This window comes from Parasteatoda tepidariorum, chromosome 1, assembly GCF_982258835.1.
Source record: "Parasteatoda tepidariorum strain Cologne lab strain chromosome 1, Ptep-v5.0, whole genome shotgun sequence".
In the NCBI taxonomy this organism is placed as follows: Eukaryota; Metazoa; Arthropoda; class Arachnida; order Araneae; family Theridiidae; genus Parasteatoda; species Parasteatoda tepidariorum.
This window is the reverse complement of record NC_141755.1, coordinates 90735362-90751192: the sequence shown is the minus strand read 5'-3', so window position 1 is coordinate 90751192 and position 15831 is coordinate 90735362. Positions and strand designations below refer to the sequence as shown.

General features: G+C 31.5%; 2 protein-coding genes across 9 annotated transcripts in view; one reads left to right on the top strand and one right to left on the bottom strand.

The window, feature by feature from the left end:
- The window catches only part of LOC107448148 (G protein-coupled receptor dmsr-1), a 430440-nt gene extending 416725 nt beyond the window's left edge, over nucleotides 1-13715 (bottom strand). For 6 of the 8 annotated variants that reach the window (XM_087168852.1, XM_087168851.1, XM_087168847.1 and 3 more), the window contains exons 1-2: nucleotides 13395-13710; nucleotides 13125-13269 (exon numbers count right to left, since the gene is read on the bottom strand). The gene's annotated coding sequence lies outside the window, so the exon portion shown is untranslated. Of the gene's footprint in view, nucleotides 1-13124; nucleotides 13270-13394 lie in introns of all 8 variants that reach the window. The other 2 variants (XR_001584627.4, XM_087168855.1) reach the window with 2 other exon arrangements.
- LOC107448147 (uncharacterized) overlaps nucleotides 1-15831 on the top strand; it is a 170580-nt gene that overhangs the window by 91722 nt on the left and 63027 nt on the right. The window lies entirely within an intron of this gene.

Below are 15831 nucleotides of genomic sequence, written 5' to 3'. Positions count from 1 at the left end.
CACGAACACTTCCACTGGTTCAAGAGGTCCACGAGGGAAAAATGCACAATATTACCGTGATTACAGAGCACGGAAGCGAGCGGAGCAGGAAAAAGAGTCGTTGAATAGAACTAGTGATCCTTCTACGACTGCTGATTCTTCTACAATTAACGTCGCAGGTTGCGAAGTTTAACTTCTTCCGTGCGGAGGGACTCCACGCACTATTTTTTTTTTTACTTGCTTTCTATAATCATGTGAAATGAGGAAAACAAAACTTATTCAATAATTAATTATCAATTGATAAGAATTAATTAAATTGATATCTAAAAATCGTAACAGAATGAATCGGAACAGAATCGTCTAAAAATCGTAATTTCTTCTACAGCAAAACAAAAATAAAAATTCTTTATCTCGCATTTGATTTGTTAAGGGCATTTCAACATAAGCCGTGCCATTGCTTTAATCAAATCCAATGCTCTTGCAACGCCTTATTCGTCGTATTTGTTTTTTAAAGAACGAATGTTCTCCTTATGTATCGAAATAAATCACCAAGTCTAGAAAGTTCCAGTAAGACTACGAAACTATCTTCTTTTTCAATAATTCAATGATATATATGGTAAAAGGTAGCACGAATTAAATTTCTGTCTAACGTGTTAAACTTTTAAAAACTTTTATATTGTTTTGAAAGCATATTGGTATAATTTGACAACGAAATAAAATGGAACTATATGTAGATAATTACTCAAATCCTATACCGCAATAGTCTTTTCTTAACTTGCGACAAGGTATAACTCAAATTTTAAGCAGTTGCGATTAGCTACAAAAGTGTTTTTGAAGTTTTGAGTTGCAACACTCAATACAATATTAAATATAATAGCTCATTTTTAGACGAAAATGAAGAATAAATACTAAGATTGATGATTTAAACAATAACTAGGAGGCTCCGCCCCCTGCTCGCTAACGCTCGCCAACCCCCGAGAATTGCAATCCTATGTGGTTCACGCCGTGAACCATGGCTCGCTGCGCTCGCTCTCCAATGAACACAATGTTCTAGCACAAAGACATAATATATTACCATCAAAGACATAGTATTTTATCATCAAAGACATAGTATTTTATCATCAAAGACATAGTATTTTATCATCAAAGACATAGTATTTTATCATCAAAGACATAGTATTGTACTTATGTAGAAGAATTCTACCAATGTTCTTATTGGCTTTTAAAAAAGTATATTAGCTATTTAGATTGTACATGGTGAAAAAATCGAAACATTAGCTAAATAAGAAACATATTAGCAAAATAAATTATCAAATATTGCTTCACTAAGATTCTGCATTTTAAAGCGTGAAAATTCAATGCATAAATAAACGCGAAATATAAAAAAAATTCAATGCATTCAATACAAACACTTAAACGTTTTTTAGACGTTTAGGTAGCTCCCAGTAGAAAAATATCAATTCAACAGCGGCCTTTTAAAGCATTCTCACTTCAATTAATTAATTAATTCCTAATTGAGTTTAAATTAAATATTGTCATGTTTTTAGTGCATGAATCTGAATTGAACAACCTGATAATGCTCACTCTGGTTATTGTTATCTGGTTGCTCACTACGTGCTCTTGCACGCCGAATCCAATCAATTAAAAATGAAAACTGTTGCCAGCGCGAGAAAAGAAATATCATCGGTTTTATTGATACATACATACGTACGTATTAGCGTTTTATATAATAAGATAGATGGGTAACCTACCTGATATTTTCAAGGAATTATTAAAAATTAAAATTGTTATGTTTGCCGTCTACAATGGTGTGCTGTTCGTTTCTTTAAATTTAAACTGTAAATTGTTTTAACCATAATTGTTCCAATATTAATGAAACAGTACTCTTTAGCGTTTGATCAGAACAAAAGAAAACTGCATATTCCAGCAAACAGTTCAAACCGAACATTTTAAAGAGTTAATTTTGAAACTTCCTTTTGGTACTATTTTAAATATACTTTACTTGAAATATGCATTTATAATGCTCAATATCCCAACATTTAAATTGTAAAAATAAACATTTTATTCATCTTTTTCTTCAGAAACACTACAGCCTACTACAGGGCCAGACCTTCTCTGTGAGCTTCTTCTAATGAAACCTATCAGATATCATATTCCGCCATCAATTGACATTTAATGTCTTAAAGTACAATCAGAACAATCTCTTCATCTAGAGCTTGTAAAGTCATACCCTTCGACTACTAAATTTCCGTAGTTTCAGAGAGAAAAATTCCAAAACTACGGAAAGGTTGATAATGATTACGACAGGTTCGATATTTTAATAAATTGGAATTAAAAAAATATTTTTATCAGCCACATATAAATAACTTAAACTGATATAAAGGTCAGATTGCGAAGATTGTCATTTCATGTCTTAGAGTCTGCCTCTGTACAATCCATCCATCCATCTTGCGCTTGTAAAGACATAACCTTCCACTTCTACGAAATTACCGTAGTTTTAGAAAGAAAAAAATTCTAAAACTGCGGAAAGGTTGATAATGATTGCGGTAGGTTCGCAACGAAATTTCCGTAATTTTATAAAATATTTTTTTCCTTAAACTACAGAAAGATTGATATTGATTACGAATGGTTTGATATTTTAATGAATTGGAATTAAAAGAATACTGCCCACCACCACATATAAAGATAGAACCTTCGACTGCTACAAAATTTCCGTAGTTTTAGAAAAAAAATTCTAAAACTACAGAAAGGTTGATAATGATTACGGTAGGTTTGCAGCGAAATTTTCGTAATTTTATAAAATATTTTTTTCCTTAAACTACAGAAAGGTTGATATTGATTACGAATGGCTTGATATTTTAATGAATTGGAATTAAAAGAATAGGGGAGAGTGGGGTCAATTGTAACAGGGTGTGATTGTAACAGAGCAAAAATTTCGAGTGTCGGGTTCTAGATTTGGTTCCTAGGTGGCGCACAAGGTGTATTTAATAAGTCTACATGTACACCCCTGATGGCAATCATTTTTATGTACTTTTGAAAGAGTTAGATCACAAAAGATATTTTCACACCACGCAAGTACTTTTTTGGTATTAGAATATTATATTGTAACAAAGTAATTTTGTTTAAGCAAATAAAAATTAGTAACCGAATATGTAAGTGGACACCTTAATTAACATTTCAACAAAAAAAGATTAGTTTTGCTAATTAACTAGCATTGTTTTTAACAAATGAAGCTGAAGTGGCGTCTTGGGGACAATTGTAACAATAAGTAAAGGGACGATTGTAACAGCTAAAAATAAATAATCCTATGTTTACAAACCATTACTTAAGTCTTTAAGAACCACCAATAGTTTCCTATATCATTTATATTATGTTGCATGTGCATTATTTTATTTGTCACCTTTCACAGCATAAATTAAAATTTTTAACCCCTTAAAGTTAAAAGCTTAACCCTTTAGGTCTCTGCTCATTATTATTTTTACTCCTAAAATATCACTACTATTTTGATCAATAATGAAATATATCACAACTATAATACTATGTATAATTAACTATGTTTTAGTTGAATTTATGAACTGTTACAATTGACCCCGTAAATGGGGACAATTGTAACAAGTGCTCGACTGTCAAAAATTGTTAATAGCTAATATAATAACATTTAAAATTAGGTATTTATTTTTTTTTCTAGTAGAGGATAGTCTACTTTACTCGTCTGTCAATTAATACTAATACTATATTGGATTTTTTGTTAGTTAAAAATAGTTAAGTAAAAAATGTTACAATTGACCCCACTCTTCCCTACTGCCCATCACCACATATAAAGATAGAACCTTCGACTGCTACGAAATTTCCATAGTTTTAGAAAAAAATTCTAAATCTACGGAAAGGTTGATAATGATTACGGTAGGTTTGCAACGAAATTTCCGTAATTTTATAAAATATTTTTTTCCTTAAACTACAGAAAAGTTGATATTGATTACGAATGGTTAGATATTTTAATGAATTGGAATTAAAAGAATACTGCCCACCACCACATATAAAGATAGAACCTTCGACTGCTACAAAATTTCCGTAGTTTTAGAAAAAAAATTCTAAAACTACAGAAAGGTTGATAATGATTACGGTAGGTTTGCAGCGAAATTTTCGTAATTTTATAAAATATTTTTTTCCTTAAACTACAGAAAGGTTGATATTGATTACGAATGGCTTGATATTTTAATGAATTGGAATTAAAAGAATAGGGGAGAGTGGGGTCAATTGTAACAGGGTGTGATTGTAACAGAGCAAAAATTTCGAGTGTCGGGTTCTAGATTTGGTTCCTAGGTGGCGCACAAGGTGTATTTAATAAATCTACATGTACACCCCTGATGGCAATCATTTTTATGTACTTTTGAAAGAGTTAGATCACAAAAGATATTTTCACGCCACGCAAGTACTTTTTTGGTATTAGAATATTATATTGTAACAAAGTAATTTTGTTTAAGCAAATAAAAATTAGTAACCGAATATGTAAGTGGACACCTTAATTAACATTTCAACAAAAAAAGATTAGTTTTGCTAATTAACTAGCATTGTTTTTAACAAATGAAGCTGAAGTGGCGTCTTGGGGACAATTGTAACAATAAGTAAAGGGACGATTGTAACAGCTAAAAATAAATAATCCTATGTTTACAAACCATTACTTAAGTCTTTAAGAACCACCAATAGTTTCCTATATCATTTATATTATGTTGCATGTGCATTATTTTATTTGTCACCTTTCACAGCATAAATTAAAATTTTTAACCCCTTAAAGTTAAAAGCTTAACCCTTTAGGTCTCTGCTCATTATTATTTTTACTCCTAAAATATCACTACTATTTTGATCAATAATGAAATATATCACAACTATAATACTATGTATAATTAACTATGTTTTAGTTGAATTTATGAACTGTTACAATTGACCCCGTAAATGGGGACAATTGTAACAAGTGCTCGACTGTCAAAAATTGTTAATAGCTAATATAATAACATTTAAAATTAGGTATTTATTTTTTTTTCTAGTAGAGGATAGTCTACTTTACTCGTCTGTCAATTAATACTAATACTATATTGGATTTTTTGTTAGTTAAAAATAGTTAAGTAAAAAATGTTACAATTGACCCCACTCTTCCCTACTGCCCATCACCACATATAAAGATAGAACCTTCGACTGCTACGAAATTTCCATAGTTTTAGAAAAAAATTCTAAATCTACGGAAAGGTTGATAATGATTACGGTAGGTTTGCAACGAAATTTCCGTAATTTTATAAAATATTTTTTTCCTTAAACTACAGAAAAGTTGATATTGATTACGAATGGTTAGATATTTTAATGAATTGGAATTAAAAGAATACTGCCCACCACCACATATAAAGATAGAACCTTCGACTGCTACGAAATTTACATAGTTTTAGAGAAAAAAATTCTAAATCTACGGAAAGGTTGATAATGATTACGGTAGGTTTGCAACGAAATTTCCGTAATTTTATAAAATATTTTTTTCCTTAAACTACAGAAAAGTTGATATTGATTACGAATGGTTAGATATTTTAATGAATTGGAATTAAAAGAATACTGCCCACCACCACATATAAAGATAGAACCTTCGACTGCTACGAAATTTACATAGTTTTAGAGAAAAAAATTCTAAATCTACGGAAAGGTTGATAATGATTACGGTAGGTTTGCAACGAAATTTCCGTAATTTTATAAAATATTTTTTTCCTTAAACTACAGAAAAGTTGATATTGATTACGAATGGTTAGATATTTTAATGAATTGGAATTAAAAGAATACTGCCCACCACCACATATAAAGATAGAACCTTCGACTGCTACGAAATTTACATAGTTTTAGAGAAAAAAATTCTAAATCTACGGAAAGGTTGATAATGATTACGGTAGGTTTGCAACGAAATTTCCGTAATTTTATAAAATATTTTTTTCCTTAAACTACAGAAAAGTTGATATTGATTACGAATGGTTTGATATTTTAATGAATTGGAATTAAAAGAATACTGCCCACCACCACATATAAAGATAGAACCTTCGACTGCTACGAAATTTACATAGTTTTAGAGAAAAAAATTCTAAATCTACGGAAAGGTTGATAATGATTACGGTAGGTTTGCAACGAAATTTCCGTAATTTTATAAAATATTTTTTTCCTTAAACTACAGAAAAGTTGATATTGATTACGAATGGTTAGATATTTTAATGAATTGGAATTAAAAGAATACTGCCCACCACCACATATAAAGATAGAACCTTCGACTGCTACGAAATTTACATAGTTTTAGAGAAAAAAATTCTAAATCTACGGAAAGGTTGATAATGATTACGGTAGGTTTGCAACGAAATTTCCGTAATTTTATAAAATATTTTTTTCCTTAAACTACAGAAAAGTTGATATTGATTACGAATAGTTAGATATTTTAATGAATTGGAATTAAAAGAATACTGCCCACCACCACATATAAAGATAGAACCTTCGACTGCTACGAAATTTACATAGTTTTAGAGAAAAAAATTCTAAATCTACGGAAAGGTTGATAATGATTACGGTAGGTTTGCAACGAAATTTCCGTAATTTTATAAAATATTTTTTTCCTTAAACTACAGAAAAGTTGATATTGATTACGAATGGTTAGATATTTTAATGAATTGGAATTAAAAGAATACTGCCCACCACCACATATAAAGATAGAACCTTCGACTGCTACGAAATTTACATAGTTTTAGAGAAAAAAATTCTAAATCTACGGAAAGGTTGATAATGATTACGGTAGGTTTGCAACGAAATTTCCGTAATTTTATAAAATATTTTTTTCCTTAAACTACAGAAAAGTTGATATTGATTACGAATGGTTAGATATTTTAATGAATTGGAATTAAAAGAATACTGCCCACCACCACATATAAAGATAGAACCTTCGACTGCTACGAAATTTACATAGTTTTAGAGAAAAAAATTCTAAATCTACGGAAAGGTTGATAATGATTACGGTAGGTTTGCAACGAAATTTCCGTAATTTAATAAAATATTTTTTCCCTTAAACTACAGAAAGGTTGATATTGATTACGAATGGTTTGATATTTTAATGAATTGGAATTAAAAGAATACTGCCCACCACCACATATAAAGATAGAACCTTCGACTGCTACGAAATTTACATAGTTTTAGAGAAAAAAATTCTAAATCTACGGAAAGGTTGATAATGATTACGGTAGGTTTGCAACGAAATTTCCGTAATTTTATAAAATATTTTTTTCCTTAAACTACAGAAAAGTTGATATTGATTACGAATGGTTAGATATTTTAATGAATTGGATTTAAAAGAATACTGCCCACCACCACATATAAAGATAGAACCTTCGACTGCTACGAAATTTACATAGTTTTAGAGAAAAAAATTCTAAATCTACGGAAAGGTTGATAATGATTACGGTAGGTTTGCAACGAAATTTCCGTAATTTTATAAAATATTTTTTCCCTTAAACTACAGAAAGGTTGATATTGATTACGAATGGTTTGATATTTTAATGAATTGGAATTAAAAGAATACTGCCCACCACCACATATAACTAACTTAAACCGATATAAAGGTCAGATTGCGAAGATTGGCATTTAATGTCTAAAGACTGCCTCTGTACAATCTATCCATCTTGCGCTTGCAAGGGCATACCCTTCAACTGCTACGAAATTTCCGCAGTTTTAGAGAAGAAAAAAATTTCCAAAACTATAGAAAGGTTGATATTTATTACGATAGGTTTGATATTTTAATAAATTGGAATTAAAAGAATACTTTCCACCACCACATATAAATAACTTAAACAACGCATATAAATAACTTAATAACTTAAAATAACCACGTATAAATAACTTAATAACTTAAAATAACCACGTATAAATAACTTAACTTAAAATAACCACGTATAAATAACTTAATAACTTAAAATAACCACGTAACTTAACTTAAAATAACCACGTATAAATAACTTAATAACTTAAAATAACCACGTATAAATAACTGAAACATATTGCGCTTTTAATGGTATACCCTGTGACTACTACAAAATTTTCTTAGTTTTAGAAAATATTTTTTTTTAAAACTACGGAAAAGTTGGTATTGATTACGATAAGTTTCATATTTTAATAAATTGTAATTAAAGAATACTACCCACCACTACATATTAATAACTTTAACTGATATAAAGGTCAGATTACGAAACGATAAAGCTCTAATAAAAGTTTTATAAAAATTAATATTAGTTTAAAACATTTCTTCTCCAGTTTGCTACGATTCATAAATATATGTCGCACAAAACTCAAATGTAGAAAAATATTAAAAGATGACCTTTTTAATAGGGCTCAAAATGTCGCACCTAAAAATATTCCAAAGCCATCTGATATGATAAGATTTGATGACTCTGGCAATATTAGAATGTTTGTATTTTTTATATACTCCATGATTAAACAGAATTCTCCATCTGTCATTTTCTCTTACTGAGCCAAATATTTTCCAGCGAATTTTTCTTTCAAAGATTAAAAATCTGTCTCCATCAGTGTGTGTTAATAGTCAGCATTCACTATCATACAGTGTGATAGGTCTAATAAGATTTGTGTAAATATTTAATTTCGTAATGAAATTTTAGTGAATTTGTTTGATATTTCCTGCAGCAATTATTGATTGTTAATTTTATTATGTATGACGCACTTAAATTGAAGCTAAAAATCATTCATTTTTTTAAGCTTAATTTAGTACTTATAAAAAAAGTTTTGACTTCAAGAAAATATTGAAAAAACATGAATAGGGTATTTGTCTGTTATAAATTGAACAGCAATGTCTTATATTACTTTCTAACTTGGATTTTGGTAGCTAAATATTATTTTAACCGAAAAGATAAATTTTTATAAAACAAATAAAACACGTAAAAAAGCATTTTTAGTTTCATACATATACACCGGAGAGCCATTACATTATGACCACCTTGATAGCAACATGTAGGACCACGTTTAGCCCTCAAAACTGCTAGCACTCGTCGTGGCATTGATTCCACAAGGTGCTGATAGGTAGTCTGAGATATCCGGTACCAAGCGTTCACCAACTGGTCCTGAAATTCCCTCACATTGCGAGGGGATAGCGTGGCAGCACGAATTTGGTTTTCCAAGTATGCAAATGCTCTATGGGATTAAGGTCAGGTGAATTTGGGAGCCAAGACATGACTTTAAAGTCACTGGAATATTCCTCGAACCAATCCATGACGATTCGATCCTTATGACATGGTGCATTATCCTGTTGGTAAACACCATCCCCCGCAGGAAAAACTGTTGCCATGAATGGGTGAACCTGGTCTGCAACAATGTTCAAGTAGCTTATAGACGTCAGGGATTGTTCTATGAGGATTATGGGTGCTAATGTGCCCCATGAAAACATTGTTCCTGGGCGAGTAACCATGAAAGCCTGGGCGAGCCCATTGTTATAGATGGAGGGTGATCATAATGTAATGGCTATTCGGTGACACCCCTTGAAAGGCAGGTAGACTCGTCCTGGCGGAATAAATACGCAACCTGTGGTGGGGGAAGGACCATTCGCAAGCAGGCGACGGCCATACGAGCGTTAACAGTGAAAATGAGTGGACGGCGAGAGCTGAATGAGGCGGAAAAGGACATGATCATAGGCTCCCACCGATTTGGTCATTCCATACGTGCCATCTCCGACAAGTTTCAGATACATCGGTCAACAGTTGGTGACGTCGTGTTGAAATGGGAACGAGAGGGAGTGATAAAACCGCAGTCCCGACCCGGCAAGCCCAAAATAATGTCCGACAGGGATCGACGATCTCTTCGACGTGTAGTGAAGGCAAACCGACAAATGTCGTTGGACACTGTCGCTACCAGCATCCGGGCTGCATCTGGCAGTGTTGCCAGTACACGTACCATTCGTCGGGAGCTGATTGCGCAAGGATTCCATGGACGAGCAGCAGCACATAAGCCAAACATCTCTCCATCAAACGCCCGCCACCGATTTCAGTGTTGCAGAGCACGTTGCCAGTGGACAGTAGAGCAATGGAAAAGCGTTATGTGGAGTGATGAGTCACGCTACATGTTGTGGCACTCTGATGGACGGGTGTGGACCTGGCGAATACCCGGAGAACGGTACCTACAGGAGTGCATTGTCACCACTGTGAAGTTCGGCGGTTTAGGAATTATGGTGTGGTCCTGTTTCTCATGGTTTGGCCTTGAACCCTTGGTGTTAGTGATTGGAACCCAGAACGCAGAAGGGTATAGAGACATCCTGGACAATTCGGCGCTTCCCACCCTGTGGCAACAGTTCGGTAATGACCCGTTTGTGTTTCAACACAACGCTGCCATTCATAAAGCACATGCCATCACGGACTGGTTTGATGAAATGGGGGTGCAAGAACTTGACTGGCCATCCCAAAGTCCCGACATCAATCCAATTGAGCATCTCTGGGATGAGTTGGAGCGCCGGTTAAGGGTCAGACTACAACGCCCCAAAACCACCACTCAACTCTTCGCCATGTTACAGGAGGAATGGCGGGCAATACCTGCCGCCGTGTACCAACACCTAGTGGATAGCCTTCCTAGAAGGGTTAAAGCTGTGATTCGGGCGCGTAGCGGCCCTACGCCCTACTGATTTGATACTAGCACCTCATGTATCCGAAATGAGAGGTGTCCGGTCATTAATGGCCAGATATATCCTGGCATAATGAGCAACATATATTTATTTACTTATGCAGTCATGCATATTCAAAAAAATTTGAAATTAACACACAAAAAAGAGCAGATGAATTATAGAAAAGCGTGCTAAATCACAGATTTTAATTAATTTTTGAATTTATGTTTGAGTTTTCACAAAATTTAGGTATTGTTCTCCAGCTTTAATTATGTCACTTCATTTGAGGAAAAGACATTGCAATAAAAATCTAAAACTTAATGCTTTAGGTTTTTTCTTTTCTTTGAAAAGCTAAAATTTAAATGATAAATACGATCTAGCGAGCTAAGTCATTGCTATACAAAAGTTTGATATTCCTGCTAAAAGGTTTATAATCTTTAGAAAGTGAAGAAGTTTTAAAATGTTTGTTTCAAACCAACTCAGTTATTAAGTTTTGCCACGTATTAAGCTCTCAACAAATATCCCGTGGATAAAAACTTCTGTATTATGAAAGTTTGATCACGATCTTCTAAAACGTGCCAAAAGTTTTTACATATATAGAACTTTCAAAGTTTAGTTCTGGCAGCACATTTTTACTGCTGCAAATCTTCCCGTGAAGTTATCCGTTCAAAATTTTAATAAAAAATTAGCATAATGTCAGTGTAAGTTAAAGGATCTACTCTTAAAACAATTAAATATTAACATTTTTTTACCTTGTTGATGAAATAAAACTAGTATTTACTTGATATTTGAGCAAACTATTATTCCCCAAACTTGAATTTATAACGATAATTTTAAAAAATTCAAATCTGACGAAAAATTCAGTTTAAAATGTCTCAAATTAAAAATATTATAGTAATATTTTAGTTAAGGAATCCGACTAGTTTTGACAACTTTTTTTTAAATATTAATATAAATTTTAAAAATAACTAATTTATTTGCTTTATTATGAGTAAAAAATTATTATAGTGTTTCTTAAATGCCAAATTTAAGGTAAGGTATTTTTTAGCGTACACGCTAAACACGGTAAAAAATATATATTCTACCGTCCAAAACAAGAAATCCTTTGAGGATTTTATTTAGGAAACTATCAACTATGTTTTTAACTGTTATCTTAAAAACAAGTGCATATACTACTGAGTTAAGGAGCAATGTAGTTTTAAAAAAAAAGCAAATTCTTAAAAGCTTTCGCACTTGTCCTTCGAAAAAACATCCAAGAAAATGAAATTCTACTTTTTTTTTGTATGTAGTTTAAAATATGTATGCTATAATCATAAATACTCATGAAAAATAATAGGCAATTTTTTTAAAAACAACACGAGATGTAGTGTTTAAAGTTAAAAATCCGATTTTGAGATAAATGAATTTAAAATCTTAAAATCATTAGTCTATCTACTGTTATCACCTTACACAAAACTGCCATAGCTTTGTAAGTAAATGGAGAACAAACAAAAGTAAAGAATTTTTAGAAAGCTAAGATTACAGAAATTCTAAATTCATAACAAACTCAATTTCAAAAATTTTGTCCAAAATCATGTTTTTGTGCTAGTCATATACCTAAAGATAATTGTAATATGAAACAAAATTTAAAAATAAAAGTAGTCATTGTTTGGCGTTTGTATAAGCAACAGATCAAGTTTACGTTCCAAACTTGAATTTATAAAACTCCTTAAAGATACAAAAAGTATTACACTGTTTAATAAATTAAATAAACATATAATAAAGCATTAAAATTATTAAATATAAGATCGTTACAATAAAACAAAATTTAAAAATAAAAATATTCATTGCTAGCTGTGTTTATGAGGTACACTATTTGCGTTTATGACAAACTCGAATTCACAGGCGTACTTTAAAAATATAAAAAAGCGTTATATTTTTTAAATCATTCATGACTGTGATAGCATTTGACGTGATATTTCTTTCACAAATATTCGCACATATTTTCCCTTCACGGTTCAAAATGTATATTTTTTAAAGCAAGATACAAAGATAATATTTAAAAAAAAAACATCAAAAGTTTAATTCTCAGATTTTAATTGAAACATTATTTAAAAATATATCTAGTATTTGTATGGTGTTGATATAAACTTTTATATTTAACGTTTATGCTGCAAACTTGAGTTTCTAATTCTACGTAACAAATATACAAAAAGCACAAATTAAAAGAATGCTTTAATACAATAAACATAAATTAGAACTAGCGTTAAAATTCTCTTCAAAATACTTGAGCAGATAGAGAATATCAAAAGAAACAATCACCACATTTGTTCTATTATTTCACATAGTAGAGAAAAATACAGCTAATCCAGTCTATTTTCTCACTCTTATGTCATTTAAAAATGTTTAATTTCAGAATAGGCTCGTTATATTTCGTGCTAAATCACTTTTTTCAAAATCAAGATAAAATAAAAATGGATAGTAATGAATTATTTCCACTTACCCCTTTTAAATAAAGTTGTCGAATGTCGTAGCTACTTAAATAGACAACCCAATCTGCCAACTTTATTAATCAGTTCTTTCTTGAGGGGAAATAGAGAGCACTTTTCGACTAACTAAAGTGCTCCAATTTTAAACGAAACTCTGAGCTGGAAGAAAAGTTTTAATCATTAACTTTCCACTTCAAGCAGAAATTAATGTACTATAAAATAATATCATAATATAAATACATTAACAGAAGTAAAAATAAAATTAGCACAATAATAAAACCAACCTGTTATAACTTTAGCAAATAGAAACATCATTAAAAAAAAAGAGTTTCCAATTATGTTTTATTATTATTTTATTTTCAGTCAACTGAGGCAGCTAGCGTTAGGAAACAATTTTACAAAACTTTGACTGAAACAAGAAAGTTTTTTTTTCTACCATTTGAGTTTTAGTTTACTAACTCATAGAATCTTTCATATGCGAAATTTCAATTTATGACAACGATGCAGCTTAAAATTTCAAGTTGGACTAATCTTTAAGTTAACAAAGCTGCAGCAAGGGAAAAAAACGCCAATCAGAAAAATGGATTGGCAAAAAGCTGACAGAGAAATGATGAGAAATACGATCGCCAGTTAATCAGCCAATGCTTAATCACCGCGAAATATCGCCAACATTGCAATACTCAACAAATTCTTCTAATCTACCAGTGTCAAATCTGCGAGCCATTTCCTTATGTTTTTTGGAAAATATCCCTTTTTTTAATCAATATTTGGCTACATAAAAAACGTATTGAAAATATGAAGACAATTGGCATGATATATAACGACGTCAAAAAAATTAAACATTTCTGCTTAGTACAAAAGTAAAGAACATGTTTTTCATTTTTCAAGTCTCAAACAATATTAATAGTTACCATTACAACTACTGATTATGCATTAATCGCGAAAATGGATGGTGTCGTAGAAAGAGAAAATAAATATTTAAGGGTTCTTTCTCTGTTAGAAAACGTTTGGAGCAGTTTTATAACTGGTAATAAATATAAATGGTAAATGGAATTGGAATGCGGGTGAACCAACAAATTGGATTTTCTTTCTCTACAGAATCTGACGGTGGCTTATCATGATTAACTAACTATACATTGCAAATAATGAAGAACAAACTAATTCTTTTTAATTTATTTCATTAATTTATATTATGTTGCTTATCAGTATCATGGAAAAAAGATCTGGTTAAGTATCTAGAAATGTGAATCGTAAAAAGAAAAAAAAATACCCTCAGGAAGAAAAATGCTAGCCCGAGTTCAAAATTATGATATTAAACAAAGTTACCGTTAGCAACGCTCTATAAACCATGTCACCCAGTAATTTATTTTCAATATGGATGGTTTCCAATTTAAGTATAAAAAAAAATGCGCGAAATAATCCCGTAGATGAAAAATGGTTCAATTTAGAAAATCGATTTTTGGCTTCACTAGAAATAAACACCAAAAAGGTGGTGTCGTTATATTTTTTTATATTTTTAGAACTTATAATCTCTATCAACATTTTTTCCATTAGTTTTTAAACAGAACTTTTAGAGTGAATATTTTAGAAACTTTTATATTTAATCGTACATGAAGTATTTTATTTAACTTTAACTACAGTAGGAGGCAAATCCCGATGATTGCTTCGCAATAATTGCTGTTTCCTTGTAAAAAAAAATTTGAAGTTATTAAACTTAAAATATATGTACTAATAAGAACATATGTCCCGCCATTTCCCACTTCCAGATATTTCCTTTGTGATACTATTAAGATCTATTAGTGAATATAAATAATTTTTCTAAGTAATCCTTTTTTGAAATGACACTTAAAATTAAAAGTGCATTGTTATATCAAATTTGGTAAGTTCACAACTATATTTTAATATTTTTACTTACCAAGCGCTTATTATAATATTTTAAATACAATTTTTTACATTCATTGCTTTGTGCATGAAACAGAAAGTTAAGTTCTAAATCATTTAAAGAATCTCTCCGTAATTCATAATAGTATATTAATGTAATTCGAACCGAAAAATAGTAATTGTAAAATGATTAATAAGCTCACTCATCGATTTCAATAACTTAATCTTAAAATGCGACGTAAAAATACGTTATTCTAATAATAAAAATAAGAGCGATCCTCTTAAACTCTTAATTTAAAAAACAAACAAAGTCTAAAACGGAAAAATAACTGTACACGTACCTTTAAATTAGGTTTGGTTTACTGGTTATTGGGTTTTGAGTATTGAGTATAGTAAAGTTCTACGAGCTCTCTGCCTTCGCTTATAGCTCTGTATTTCAATAGGTAAGGCTTAATTTAGCTGTTGTCGTTGTTGTTGTTGTTAATTAACGTCGCACTAGAGCTGCACAATGGGCTATTGGCGACGGTCTGGAAAACATCCCGGAGGATGATCCGAGGACATGCCATCACAATTTTGATCCTCTGCGGAGGGGATGGCACCCCCGCTTCGGTAGCCCGACGACCTGCGCGCGAAGTCGAGCACTTTACGGGTAGCACAGTTTAACGAGGACCAATACCGCACACCCTCGGTCCCTACGCAGACTGATCCAAGTGGTCACCCACCCGCACACTGACCGCAGCCAGTGATGCTTGACTTCGGTGATCTGCTGGGAACCGTGTCTTAACGTTCAGTCCACTGCGGGACGGTTTAATTTAGCCTATCAAGATTTATATGAACTCT